Genomic DNA, 14,767 nt, shown 5'->3' on the forward strand with positions numbered 1-14,767 from the left:
CTCAGCCAACACAGGAGGGAATTATTCATGCCAATCTTGCAAGACACTTGCCAATGAAAATATGCACTTCATAGGCTTAGTGTATGTGCCAGTATCTTATAGGCAAACTAAAGCAGTAGGACACAAGGCAAAGGGAAGCCTTTTGTTCTAGGAACTCCACAGGGGGAGTGTTTTCCCCCAAAAACAAAATGGATACCACATCCCTTTGAGTTCTCACTGCTTTCAAGTATTTCTGAGTAAACACAGGACAGAAAACTTTCAGCTGAACTTTGTGAAAGGAATAAGAAGTATTTGGCTATCAGGAGCTCAACCCACTTGCTAATATTATTGGGATTCCTCTAACTTTGGATTTAGAAAGAACAGCATGTTGCTTGTTGGTCTGAATGTTGGCTAAGTTCCCCAAACCAGGCTTGGGAATAAATGTCAGTGGTTCACCAAAGCTCACCTCAGAACTGAAGTGAGCTTCAAAACCTGTCACCAAATTGTCCTCAAAAGGCTGAAGACAATCCCCCATGGGGGTGGTGGTATTGGTTCCTGTCTTTCAATTTGCTTCTACTAGTCCTGAGTCCAGTCCATTTGGGTTGGGGTCCCAACCCATTTCTGTCTCTGTGCTTTCTCCTCAACTAAGGATGTGGGGATAAATTTGATCTAATTGACATTTAAAGGTGCAACTGATAAATTCACACTTTCCAGAACCATAGGTAAGGTAAAGGTACCCCTGCCCGTATGGGCCAGTCTTGCCAGACTCTAGGGTTGCCAGACTCTCATCTCACTCTATAGGCCGGGAGCCAGCGCTGTCCGCAGACACTTCCGGGTCACGAGGCCAGCATGACAAGCTGCATCTGGCGAGCCAGCACAGCACATGGAACACCGTTTACCTTCCCGCTGGTAAGCGGTCCCTATTTATCTACTTGCACCCGGGGGGGGGGCTTTCAAACTGCTAGGTTGGCAGGCGCTGGGACCGAATGACGGGAGTGCACCCCACTGCAGGGATTCGAACCACTTTGAAACCTGTGCTTCTCTCTCTCTCTATATATATATATATTGGGGGGGGGGTTGCATAGAAATGTGTGTATTAGGAGAAATCGGCAATGAAATGTTGCTGAATCTTCATTGTGGTTTTTAAATAAATAAATAAACCAGAGCCTGGATTAAATATTGGAAACATAAGAAATGGAGATAGCCACCGTTGTAGCTTATGGTGTCTGGGCAGTTTTATCCTAAAGTACCCCCTATGTTTTGTTACCTATGGTGTGTTCCAATCCATGTATATGACGTTCTCTTACTGTCCCAGTAAAGGAGGAGAGGAACAATGGGCCCTTGGATTGGCTCAGAAAATTTTGGAGAACTATCCAAGGGGAGCTTTGGACTCTTGCTGAATTCTTTCTAGAATAATGAGGCTTAATGCATTCTTCTTCTTTTTTACCATGGATTGTAGAAATGTAAGGCAATTATATATCTTCAGAGGGAATTCAAGTAACATGACTCCTTCTTATCTATTATTTCACCCAGAGCATGTTTGCATGGTAGCAGACCATATTCCTGGCTAGGAACCAGAAATGGAGGCAGGAGATACACCTGGGACATCTCTATACTGCACACGTGCATGCCCTCCTATAAGCTGTGTGCATACGCAGTGGGCCAATGTGAACTGAAACATGTTTTCTATGGATGGCAGGAATCTGATATGCAACAGTCCTCTAAAATAAGCAATGTGCCACACCACCAGCATCTTGCCCTAACACCTCTGCTATTTGAGGAAGAAAAGTCAGTCAAGTCTCCCGCTTCAAGCTCTGAGTTTAGGATAGTGGCAGATTCAGTTCAAAGGATTCATACCCCAAACAAATGGACTTATTCTGAGCAATGTTTCTGAAATCCATGTACTATACTGGCAGTTGCATTATGTGCAACTGAAACTGCAATTATGGGATCCATGCTAGCCTCTGCTAAGATTTGTGCTGCTAAGCAGCCTTTTATTTGGAGACTTCCTGTCTCCAGATAGTATCATAATTCAATATACTCTCTGCTTAGCTTTTTAAAAAAGAAGAAGTCAGAACAAATAAAGTAATGCTACAGCTGATACAGATAACCCAGGCATCATTTGTTGCTTTTCATGTTCGTATGTGTTTGTCATTTTAAAACAGTTGATTGGTGTGCTATTTGACTTTCATTTATGTTGCCCTGTAATATGGTTTTTGCATTTCAAACTGACCATTTTCAGTTGCATGATTTATACATTTTTAAAATGATCTAATGTATGCCACATCCCCTTTCAGCAAGATGAGTAAGTACTACAACCAATATATCTATTTAAATTGTTGTTGGGGCTATTTTTACTTATTTATTGGAAACCACCCAGATTACAGATGGAATAAATAAACCAGTAAATAAATAGTAAACCATAAGCCTGGTCATTTTTTCTTCACTCATTTGAAGTTAAACTTAGCATCAGTCTCATCTGTCATGGAGACACATAGAGTCATATTGACCTTGGTTGATTGGTTGGTTGTGGTAATAGTTAAAGAAGTGGATGGCTATATCTAGAAGATTATATGAGGTGGTCTATACCATTCTTGACAGAGCATCCTGAACTGTGGCAAATGCATGAATGGTCAAAAAATCAAACTTTTCTTCTTCCCCCTGTCATTGCAGATCTTGGGAGAAATTCTCCACATAGTGGGTTGGATATGGACTCCACCTGCATGGGTAGAAATCTCTCCTGTGTGAAGATCCTGGGGGTAGAGGATAGCATCATGTTTGCCAACTCCCCACTTTCCCTGCAATCTTGCACATCATTCCATGCCCCCCATAGTATAGTAGGTGGCACTGGTTGCACTGCAAGAGAATGATCAAAAGTCACCTCCCCCATATCAATGGGATTCTTCTGTGGGATGCCAGAAACCTTCTGTGAAGAAGTCAGAGTCCAACCAAACAACCTTTTACCCTGTCACGTTTCATAAACTATGGTTTGAAGTTGGCTTGTTTCTATTAACTACAGTGGTACCTCGGATTACAAACACCTTGGGTTACAAACACTTCGGGTTACAGACTCCACTAACCCAGAAGTAGTACCTCGGGTTAAGAACTTTACCTCAGGATGAGAACAGAAATTGTGCTCCGGGGGTGCAGTGGCAGCAGGAGGCCCCATTAACTAAAGTGGTCTTCAGGTTAAGAACAGTTTCAGGTTAAGAATGGACCTCTGAAATGAATTAAATACATAACCAGAGACACCATGGTATAGGTAAGATTAACCATGGTTTGTCTAGCTTATGCTGACACAAAAAACTGTAGTTCATTAAAAATAGAATCTACAGAAGGGAAGAGGAGAAAGTAGCACCTGAGAGCCTAAGTTCATTGAGGTCCTTTCTTGCAATTCTACAAATATACAGAGCCTGCTCAATATTTTCTATTTCCCAAAATATTTATTTTAAGGTTGTATCATTTACCTTCCAGATGCTGTAGACTACAACTCCCATAATCCCTGATCATTGGCCCTGCTAGTTGGGGCTGATGGGAATTGAAGCCTAAAACATCTGGAGGGTGCCAAATTGACTTTCCTCAATTTTGCTTCACCTGAACATTCATTCAAAGTGTTTTTAACCATACTTAGAGTTACTTGCTATGAAACCCCTGCAGTTCTAGTGTATAATAACACAACTGGTACACACTCTTGGTACCATAACATGGACTTAAAATAAATGAGGCAGATTCAGTTGTGTTGCGCTGGGGAAGGGGTTAGGAAAAAACAAACAAACCCTGGGTTAAAGATCTAAAATAAACTTTGCAAAGAGTGCCATATCCCTTCGGCTGAGCTTATGTTGCATCCTAAATGCCATTTCCTTTTGATTGTCCTTGAAAATTGTAAGCACAGATTTTGGAGGATGTAATTATTTTAAAAACAGGGGAGGTAGGAATTTACCTTATGCAGCGAGATGTTGAGAAAAGCAGTTACAAATCTATTCAGCACTGGAGTGGCAATAATACCAGAAACATCCTGTTCTCACTGTGTCAACCAGATGCCCACAGGAAGTTCACTTGCTGGATCTGAGTGCAACAGTGCTCTCCCCTGATCTTCAGAGGCATGCTTTTGGATTTTACTGAATTCTGAGGTGCAAAATCTTACCTCTTGCTGGCTCTGCTTTGAACCTGCACAGCTTTTGCCTGGCTGGAATATTTCCTTGAACTCTGACAGAAACCAGCCTTCTGTCTAAAGGCAACTGCTGACCCAATATCATCCAGAAAGGAAGATTGCCCTGGAGCTGCAAAAGTTCCCCCACTCCTGTTCTAATTGAACAGTCTAATCACTACACTTTGCTGGTTCTGATATCTGAGAAGGGAAAGAGCAGGCAGCAACCAACACTGATAAATAGTCAATGGTGCAAATACATTGATATCTACACTCTCCTCTAATGGCCTGTTTTGCTGCCTGTGGCATTTTAAGTCTCAGAAACCCTGACAGCAACCAGCTCAGCTTAATTATGTCTGCTATGGCAGTGCGTTTAGTGAGAGTCAATCAATTTGAAAAGTTGTTTCTGTGAGGCTTTCTACAAAACCTCCTCAAGTGTTTGGTGTTACAGCAACACTTCCCTCAATGCGAAAAATCTTAATGGCTCCTCTGAAGCCATTAAAACCTATTGCTTCAGTGATTTGCAAACACAAGGTTTCTAAATAGGTCTTGACCAGACAGACAAATCGATTGGAAGGTATTCGACTCCCCCCTCCCTTTTCTAGTCAGGCTTCAAATCTCTCTCCCCAGGTGGGCCCTGACACAGCATACCAACAACTCCACTGGAGACCTTATGGCTATACATCATGATCAGTTGATTCCCCCAAGTAGTGCTCTGCTCATTTTGGCACATTGTACAAGGTCAAATTTGCAATGCAAGGGAAAATGTTCTGTGCAAGTACCTCCCTCTTTCTCATTAGTGCTTATATACAAGCTGCAGAGTAATATATCCTTGCCAAAACAGAGAAGTAACCTACTGAGTCATACTAGTTTCACCTATTTATTTTCAAACTCAATTGGCATCACCTCCATTGCATAATTTGACCCTCCCCCTGGGTCAAACTCAATGTATTTAGTAGCACTGAAAAGCACAGATCGTTTGTTTTTTTAAAAAACTGCATGTTCATTTCCAGAGAAAATGCTTTGCTTTCAATGGAGCAGTGTTACTTGTCAGTCTGAAAAAATTCTTCTTTATATACACTTGATCATGGTATGCATTCCCTAGGATGAAGTGTTCATCAATGCTGTATGATGAAATCAGTGCTGGACTTGCCATGTACATTCTGAGTGCTCCTCAGTGCGCCAGCCCCACTGGCTAGAATGGCTTTCTTAGCTGCATCTTTAATGAGATCCAAAGTACCTTTTCCAGATAATCTTGTGCTGGTCATCCATGGTCATCTTCATGAACAGGCTCACATGCTAAAGTATGCATGTAGAGAGGAATGTTAGTGGAGGTGTCACTGATCAGTAACAGAACACATGCTTAGCATGCAGGAGGTCTCAGGTCCTTGCTATCTCTGGGCAGGACTTCAAAGGAGTCCTTAAAGAGCTAGATAGACTAGATAGACATGGTATAAAACAGTCCTGAAATTTAATTTTCTTTAGCCAATGGGGAGAACTGTTTTACCCCTCAATGATTCCTCTGGGAATGCTATGTCATCATGGTCAGGAACACTTTGTCCCAGGAATGCTTTCAGATCAGTCAAACCACTGTCTGAAGTGTCAGCAAAACTAAAGAAACAACAACCAAAAAAAAAAAACCCTCAGACATTTCACATGTAAGGCAAGACTTTTTTTTTTAAAGAAATACCACCACCCCTTCCAAGTCAACAAATTTTGACCCAGGACAAATGGTCCTGTGAAATGGGAGAATTTGCCCTGCCTTTAATTAACAGAGCAAGAATAAAAGCCATCTCTTTTGCTAGCTGTCCTCTCCCTTATGCCGTTATCATGTGGCTTCCCATTGTATATGACTACTGCCAGGTGAAGCGGCCATTTTGAAACCCAGTGCACTGAGAACTGTTCGCTCGATTTCATTCACTCCCACTCTGCTCCAGACAGGTACTTGAGTAGTTAAAAGCATCCTGGAAGAACTTGAAAATTCAAAATTCCTGCAAGGTTAAATTTTATAGGATTGCCCAGCTCAGCTGCAGACATTTCCATGCTTCCCTTTGACAGCTTCAATATCAGATGGAATATTAATGTTTTGTGAGTGTAAAAATAAGTGAAATGTGTCACTTGAGAATATTGTATAAACCAGAATATTACATCAATGTTCTTTTTACTATCACTGCAAGTCTCCCCTGCCACCCATTCTGCTTGTATGAACACGAACAATCTTCTTACTCTTGACACAGAATATGAATTAGGCAGTTTTTTTAAAAAAAATAAAAATAAAAAATCATCTCTTTTCTGAATACTGGTTAAGAGATGTTCGTAAGGAACAGTGTTATGACTAACCAAATGTGGCACTGTACAATGATAGATGCAAATTATAGGAGTATAACTTTGCTCATTCAGCTATATGCCACCTTTTGTTATGCGATGCATTGGCTTTGCAAACATTTCCCATTTTCAACATCAATAAAGCGTGTTCTCCTTCATGGAGAGCACGTGTTGCGGTAGGGTCTGCCGAGCCACCCCTCTGTTACCAGGCAGGGTCTCTAAAGATGGCCTGGGGCAGCAATTGGTTCACTGGGTTGCTGGGGTAAAAGTTATGTTGCAATTTTGGTGGGAGGGGTAAAATGTTTAAATACTCTGCACGCAGCCTGGAGCTTTCTCTTTGCTGCGTGCAACGGATTACCCGCCCACCCACCCTTGAGTAAGGGGTTGTTTCATTGACCTTGCTATGCCTGTCATGGGGTCGTCTGCCGTTGGGGCAGGGGCCTGGTAGGAGTTTTGTCCATCTGGCTGATTGGCTGGGCCATTTGGTTTTTGCCTACTGCGTAGCAAATCGTCACAACTTGTAAGGTTGCAGTTAGGCATTGGTTATAAATTGGTGGAGGAGGGGTTAGGATAGGCTGGGCCTGCCCCTCCATGGTTGCTGCGGAAAGGGAATTCCGTTAAAGGAATCCTGGGGCTTGCCATCTTTTCGTTCAATCCCTGTAATGGGACTAGGGCCGGCAAGCCTTCGGGGAGCATGCGGATGAGAATTGAGGGTCTGTGACTCAGCTCCATTTCTCCCCGACTTGCTTTCCCCCGCACTGTCTTTCGGTGGTGCCCGGAAATCAGTTCTGTCCCCAGGCGGGGGGACAGATAGTCTTTACCAATGCCTAAATAACCACTCATGGTTTTGTATATAAATAAAGTTGTGGCCAAAATTATGCCAAAAATCTTAAACAAAAATTAAGTGTGCGTTGTGAGTTATTTGAGGGGTGGCTTGGGGACTTCGACACACAATGCTATTTCTAGCAAATCCCTAGCAATACTACCTAATTCAATTGAGATTTCTTTGGGATTAGATCCCCCCACGAACACACCAACTGTTTTAAGCTCAGTTACCCTGAGCTACCATGAGGTGACTTAACAACATTAACTTAAAGCTGTGTATATTTAGCTTGTGATGTAACCTGGGAATTATTCAGCATTATTTTCTATGGCAGACTGGGTACACTAGAACCTGAGACCACTGGCTCTTCTACAGCTAGGACGAATAGGCAGTGGGGTCCTATTTCTCCTCCCCTAAACCAGTGACAGTTCAGAGCATGGCACTGATGGATGTTGAGGGCTAGCTATGATAAATATTTAGATCACCATAGACAAACGTACTTGTCAGCACCTGCCTACTCTGGAAGTGCTTCCTCCCTGCTTTCAGTTTGTCAGATGCAACATAATTAGAGGCAACATAAAAAGCTTTCTAACTTGCTTAGGGAAAAGCAAGAACTAGTATAGTTAGATATATTTGATGCTTCCCTCCCTCCCATTTTTACAAAATATTATTCCTTGAAATCAGCATTCAGGGGTAGATTTGTTATTTATAAACAGGTACCAAAAAGCAATCACCCATTTATATGTCATCTAATGCAATATGTGACACCAGGTTGTTCACTTTGATTTATCAAAGGGTCACATAAATCATACTGGGATGAACATGGGTTGGCCATTTTCCTTACTAGATCATCTGTGCCTGTACTGTAAGATTCATTAAACACTGCTATTCCAGTTCTGTACCCAAATAGCCTTTGGGCTACCCTGCTAATATAAACCAACTACATCACTTCAAAATGAACATTTTCAGTATGGTTGCCCAGGGAGCAGGGGGCTTGTTTCATGTCAGCTCATGCTTTGTGATTCAAAGCGCCACACGCTTGGGGATAAGAATGACACATGGACACCGTATATTAGGTTAATGGGCTAAAAAAGGCCACAACTTTATTGATTACAGCATGTGAGAGGTATTGGCTTAGGCATTGGATAAAACAACAGAGTGTGACTCCACCCCCTTAGGGAGGGGTGAGTCTAGCAAGGGTTAACCACCAGTGGGAGGAGTCTGTTGATGCAAATACAACTGAAAGCTCCCCCTGATGTCACCGGGGGTCGTGCCATGGCCCTAGCCACCAGCAAGGGCGTCGGACAGGATCCATGACCGCCGGATTCCTTTCTTTGCCACAAGGGATACAGAGTCCAAACACAGGGGTCTTTTCAGCCCTTCTAGAGCTCTAGTCCCATCTACACAACTGCAGGATCCCCAGAAACTGCAGCAAAGTAGAATGCAAATATGGTTAAATAAAGTAAATGTGATTACTTCTTGGAGCCTAAATGAAACTTCCTGCAATAGATTAATGTTTTATGTTTGTCTTTTTCTTCTTGAGATGGATATATGGGTATTTATTTCTGAAAGAGGAGGTTAGTACATTAATTAATCAATCAGACTCCATGGTTGTTGTTTTTTAAAATGTCATTCAGCTGTCTGTATTGATGGCTGTCTCCTGTTTCTTGAGTCTGAGGCTCATCCACTTCAGCAAGCCTTACATAGTCAAATATGATCTACTTGTAGTAAGCAGATGGGAATCAGAAACTTAACTGAAGTTTATATTCTGAGATAGGGGCTAGCTTCCAGATTTGAAGATGTCCTGGGCAAAACATCCTGTCCTGTGCTACCAGGCTATGTCAGGTGCTAACATCAGCTCTGTTCAAAGTCAAGGGATGAAATACAACTATTTTTAAAATTACATGGAGCAAGACATCAGAGTGCAAATTCCCAAAATCATGCCGGACATCAGAGGCATTGAAAACAATCAGTATAATCAACTATCCTGTTCAAAATATTTATTTTTATGTAAATACTTCATCAACATTATTAATTGTGTACTGATGGTCCTAATAATGGCCATATTTGTTTCACTTAAATGAAAATGTTCAGTTCATGAGCATGATTCAGATAACATGCTGATCCTACCCACTGTGAGCAATTAAGCAGTTCCACAACAAAAGCTTGTTCCATAAGGTGTTTTCAATTAGTGTACAGTAAAAGTGCATTCATTCACAGTTAATTGGAATGAGCACTTTAACTGCATTGTTTTTTGTGTCAAAGAAACTGTCCTTTCCAGTTAGAAACTTGCAGACATCAGTCATCCACCCAAGATAGTGCTGCACCATTTGATGCAAGAAGGGACAGATCAAGATTTGAGAAAGCTGCAGGATCAAACCAACTGCAGCTCTGGCAGAAATCTCTGGGCTTAGATAGTACTGTAAGATACTGCATAACAGGATTATTGTGTCCAGAAAAAGAGAATTTCTAAATGAAAATTAAATTATAGATGGAATGAAGGTACTCTAGGTCTCAAGAAACGTCCACAGATATCCAGCTTTGCAAATTCAGAGTTCTTCAACAGAAGGGCTCATTTTATGATATTGTTATAACAATGGCTCATGCATAATTATCCCAAAAAAAATATTTGAGGAAATTTGATAGATAAGGATGGAGGGAGAAATTCAGTTTTGTTTGCATTTAGATGAGAAACTACCCAGTTCACACTTCTAAAATCAATATGCAAGTTGAAACACAGCTTTCCTTCAAAAATTTCACCTCTCCAAATTTTACCATTAAGTTTTCCAACCAAACAATATGTGCAAAAATGCACCTATTAGCGAAAATAACATACAAAAAATGCAATATTTCAGAAAATTGCTTGCAAAATGTTCATATTATTCAAAACTGCATCTCAAAAAGCTGATAATCTTTCATGAGGATTTTTTTTTTCAGAATAGCTGCAGAGATGTCGAGAACTGAATTTAATATGGGAGAAGTGAGAAACCTAGAAAATCCCAAATTGATAGATTCATCGATCTCTAAGTTGTACCAAAAGACTTGGGACATGTCAGCCTAGATAGCTCAGTTCATTAGAGCATAATGCTGATAATGCCAAGGTTGCAAGTTCAAACCCTGTATTGGACAGCTGCATATTCCTACCTTGCAGGGAGTTGGACTAAATGATCCACAGTATCCCTTCCAACTCTACAATTCTATGTTTCTTGGCTTGGACTAATAATATTTAGCCTTGTGGCTTCCTGCTTTTATCACTGGCTCTTCTCATTAATAGAAGGAAGGTCCATTCTTCTTCAGACTCTGATGCAATTCACAGGCTCAGTAGAAAAGACTAATCACTGTTCCTGGGGGACTGACAGATCTTTCAAGTCTCACAAGCTGTAGAGAACAAAATTCACAGAAAATCAAAGTGAGGCACAATTAGGAAATACAATACAAATACAATTTTCCCCCTCATTTGTTTTGTTTTTGTTTCTTGGCTATAACCTGAACTTTGGTTGACGACATTGGATTTGGCCTTAAATTCCACTGATACTTTTCTTTTGAAGCACCAGCTTTCTGAATATATTTTAACTCTCCTTCCCTTAATTTCCCTGCCATACACATATCTGCTTCCACTGTGCTTTTCAGTAGGGGTAAGTGAAAGTGTCTTGGCCCCATACAGTATTTTTTGTACATTGCCTAGAGATAATTGTAGAAAAGCAGTACAGAAACTAGCTAACTAGCTAACTAGCTAACTAGCTAACTAGCTAACTAGCTAACTAGCTAACTAGCTAACTAGCTAACTAACTAACTAACTAACTAACTAACTAACCAACCCTATATTCAGGGCACATGAATAAAACAGCAAATTCCATCCCAAATCTGTGCAGATTTTTAAAAAAGAAAAACACAACACCTAAATAATCCTAAACATTCTGCTCACTTTCAAATTCCTTCAATTAAGCTGGAACGTCTTCTTCATGATTTTAAAACCATTTCAAGCTGCTTGCATTGCACCTGTTTAAAACTTTTGAGTTCAAAGCCATCAGAAGGGGTGGAATGTTATATGATGCTAATCATACACATAAAAAGATGGCAGTCCCTAGTACCTGTGGGGTCCACCATCTTTTTTCTGCACAATGTCCCTGTAATGCAGTGGTCATGAACCATATTCCTAGGGGCCAAATACAGCTCTTTAGGCCTTTCTATCTGGCCATCAGAACTCTATCCATACCACTGGCCCTGTTTCAAACAAGTGTTTTTGCCATGCAATGTATCCTTTGATAATGCATTTTGCTTGTCTAGATAGAAGACAGAGATAAATGTGCAGGTGTGTGTAAACATACCCTACTATACAAAGCTAAATTTACTTTCATTGCATTTTTGTCTTTGGTTCCGCCCACTATTGCCATGTGACCCTTGGACAGTTTCCCCTTATATAGTCCATTTTTGTATGCTATATTCATTACCATACACATTTTTGTGCACACACTATCCTAGTATATGTGTTTTTGTACACATTACTTGCCTGGAGAACTGCACTGAAAATTCAGAGAAGTGCGAATTTGAGAGGGTGGATTTGTTTTGGTATTGTATAAGAAAGTGTGAACTAAACAGTTTCACCCATGAAAGTGAACTGAGTCAAAAATCTCTCCCATCCCTATGTCCCCCCATACATACACCACAGCAACAAATGCAACTGTCCTAATCAAATTCAAGTGTACTGAAGCCTTTTCCGCATTCTTGAGGCAGGCTTGCATATTCCACTCTCCCCCTCAAGCTCCTCTAATTCACACTCCTTCACAAGTAGCTAGTGTATCTGAGGAAGGTGGAGACATGTGTGCTGAAGTCAAGAAACAAGATTATAAATATAGCCCACAAATAGCTTTAGGTTCCTTTACTTCCCCATATATCCATCTTTGTAAGGTGGGGAGGGGAGAAAAATTCCCCAGGATGGAGTTTCAGTAATCACAGCTTGGGGCATTTGAGTTCATCTTGTCGAGGAGGGGGGGGAGAGAGACAGAGTGAATGAAATGTTTTATACTTGGCAGCTTCAATTACACTATTCCACAGAAACCTTCCCAGCTTTGCAAAGACCCCAATTAAATATTTACTGAGGAATGATTGGGCTGATAAAAAAAGAAATGGGATGGTGGGAAGGAGCTTTTCTGGTTTTGTAATCCAAGTTAATTAATCCTCTTGATTTGTGGAAGAGCTTCCTTGCTTTTAGTAAGAAACAAGAGTCAGCTTTGAATTTCGGGAGAAAGAAAAAAAACCTTTATGAAAAATCAATTCTATTCCCAAAGCATTTGAATGGAGACTCCTGAACTCACTTGGACTGTTCCAAAAGAGAGTCTAAATCTTGTCTATAAGTCATTCTCTTCATAACACTGGACATACAGCTCCCAGGAGTCTCGCCTCTTGGACAATGTAAGTAGTGTTAAAGGGCAAGCCAGGATCACAGTGGCACAGTAGGATAAGGGTGGAAGTTAACAGCAAACAAGGGGGTGGCAGGGAGTCAAATACTTACTGGTTTATAAAATCATGTACGCAAGCTGTTTGGGAAACATAGCTCACCCAAAGCATCTTAAAAGATCACAGCACAATCTATACCTCTCAATAGCAGCAGTATTATCAATTATTAGCTACAACTCAGGGCATATTCAAGACAAAACAGCAACAAAATTGTATCATAGCTCTCTAAAAGAAATCCTGCTAAGCTGACTGTGGGGGGTGAGAGGCTTCCCTCAGATGAAATATTCTTCCTGGAGCGGCTTCCCTTCCTCCAACAATGGCTCACTTGGTGGGTTGGAAGCACAGTAATAGTGGAGGCACACTGCTAGGACAAACTTTTCATCAAAGGGATTTCAAAATTTTCTAAATAACGAAATAATAAAATTTATGTACAGTGGTACCTCAGGTTAAGTACTTAATTCTTTCAGGATGTCTGTTCTTAACCCAAAACTGTTCTTAACCTGAAGCACCACTTTAGCTAATGGGGCCTCCTGCTGCCACCGTGCCGCCGGAGCACGATTTCTGTTCTCATTCTGAAACAAAGTTCTTAACCCGAGGTACTATTTCTGGGTTAGTGGAGTTTGTAACCTGAAATGTATGTAACCTGAAGCGTATGTAACCCAAGGTACCACTGTACTAGAACTATTTATATCCTGCCTTTTAAGGTGCAAATCCACAATAAACAATATCTACATATAAAAAGTGATCAAGAGCCTTCCCAGAATGCAATGGGACCTGTGATGGCAAACTCTGAGGTAGCCTTTGTCTCTCTTTTTCTGTAATTCTTCACACAGAACTGTTGATGATAAGTGGCTTATGTGTAAGTGCCACAGGAAGTCCAACTTCTTCTCCCTACCGCAGTGAGGGAGACCATTTGAGACCTTGGGGGTCTCAAATTTCAGTGATGCCCTGTGCAACGCCAAAATTTGGTGCACTCTCGCCTCTCACACTCCTTTCTAAATAATAGCTGTAGTATCCCCTGTGGCACCCCCGAGATTTTGTGCGCAGTGTAACCGCTCACTTCCATAAATCTGTCTCTGCCTACTAGGTGACAACTTTTTCCTGTAGAAAGGCCTTGGCCTATAATATCATCAGTTTTGATGCTGTTTGACACTGACACGTTCCTCTCACCACTATTTAGGGAGTGGGGTTGTACTCTTGGCTCTGTTGCCAGACATGCTGTCAAAGAGATAAGTCTACACATTCCACCTGATGTCTCTTTCTCCCAGTCATGTGGAAGTTTATGAATGAGCTAGTGCTGGCACATAGTGGAGTTTTTTCTTTGAAGAGGAACATACTAACCTGTGGGCATCTAGAAGTGGGGCCAGTCAGGGTGCCTGATACCAAGGGTGGGGCCAGGAGCAGCCATATAGTTTATGGGTTTTTAATTATTGGATGTGATGGTCTTTGCTATTTGCCGTTGTTTTGATTGGTCTACTGATGATGATGACAACAACAACGGTAATGATGCTCATAGAATCATTGAAATGTAGAGTTGGAAGGGACCCCAAAGGTCATCTAATTCAATCTCTGCAATGCAGGAACCACAGCTAAATAATCCTTGAGAGATAGCCACCCAGCCTGTGTTTAATAACCTCCAATGAAGGAGATTCCACCATTTTCCAGTGGTTATTGCATTCGTTGTTAGTAGGCAAACTTCCTGGAAATGCAGGATAAAAATAAAATAAAAGAAGGAAATAAAATGTGCAAATAGACCATACATGATTTAGGGAAATGAAGGGGAAGTGTTGAGCTGGTGACCAAAAGAGGAGAGACAGTTCTGAGAGCCTATCCAAAACCTGAATTTGTTGGCTAGCCTATGAGCTGCCTCTTCCAGCTTCCTTTTCCTAGGAGCTGCTATGAAGATGGAGTAGAGAAATTTGGGAAACTTGGATGGACTTAGAAGATTTTGCAGTCAAAAGCAGGGAGGGGGTGAAAACATACTTCTGGTGACAAGGACATAACTTGCTCTCTTTGTGCCACTGTAGCAATCTAAC

This window comes from Podarcis melisellensis (genome assembly GCF_964234715.1).
Source record: "Podarcis melisellensis genome assembly, chromosome: 7".
In the NCBI taxonomy this organism is placed as follows: Eukaryota; Metazoa; Chordata; class Lepidosauria; order Squamata; family Lacertidae; genus Podarcis; species Podarcis melisellensis.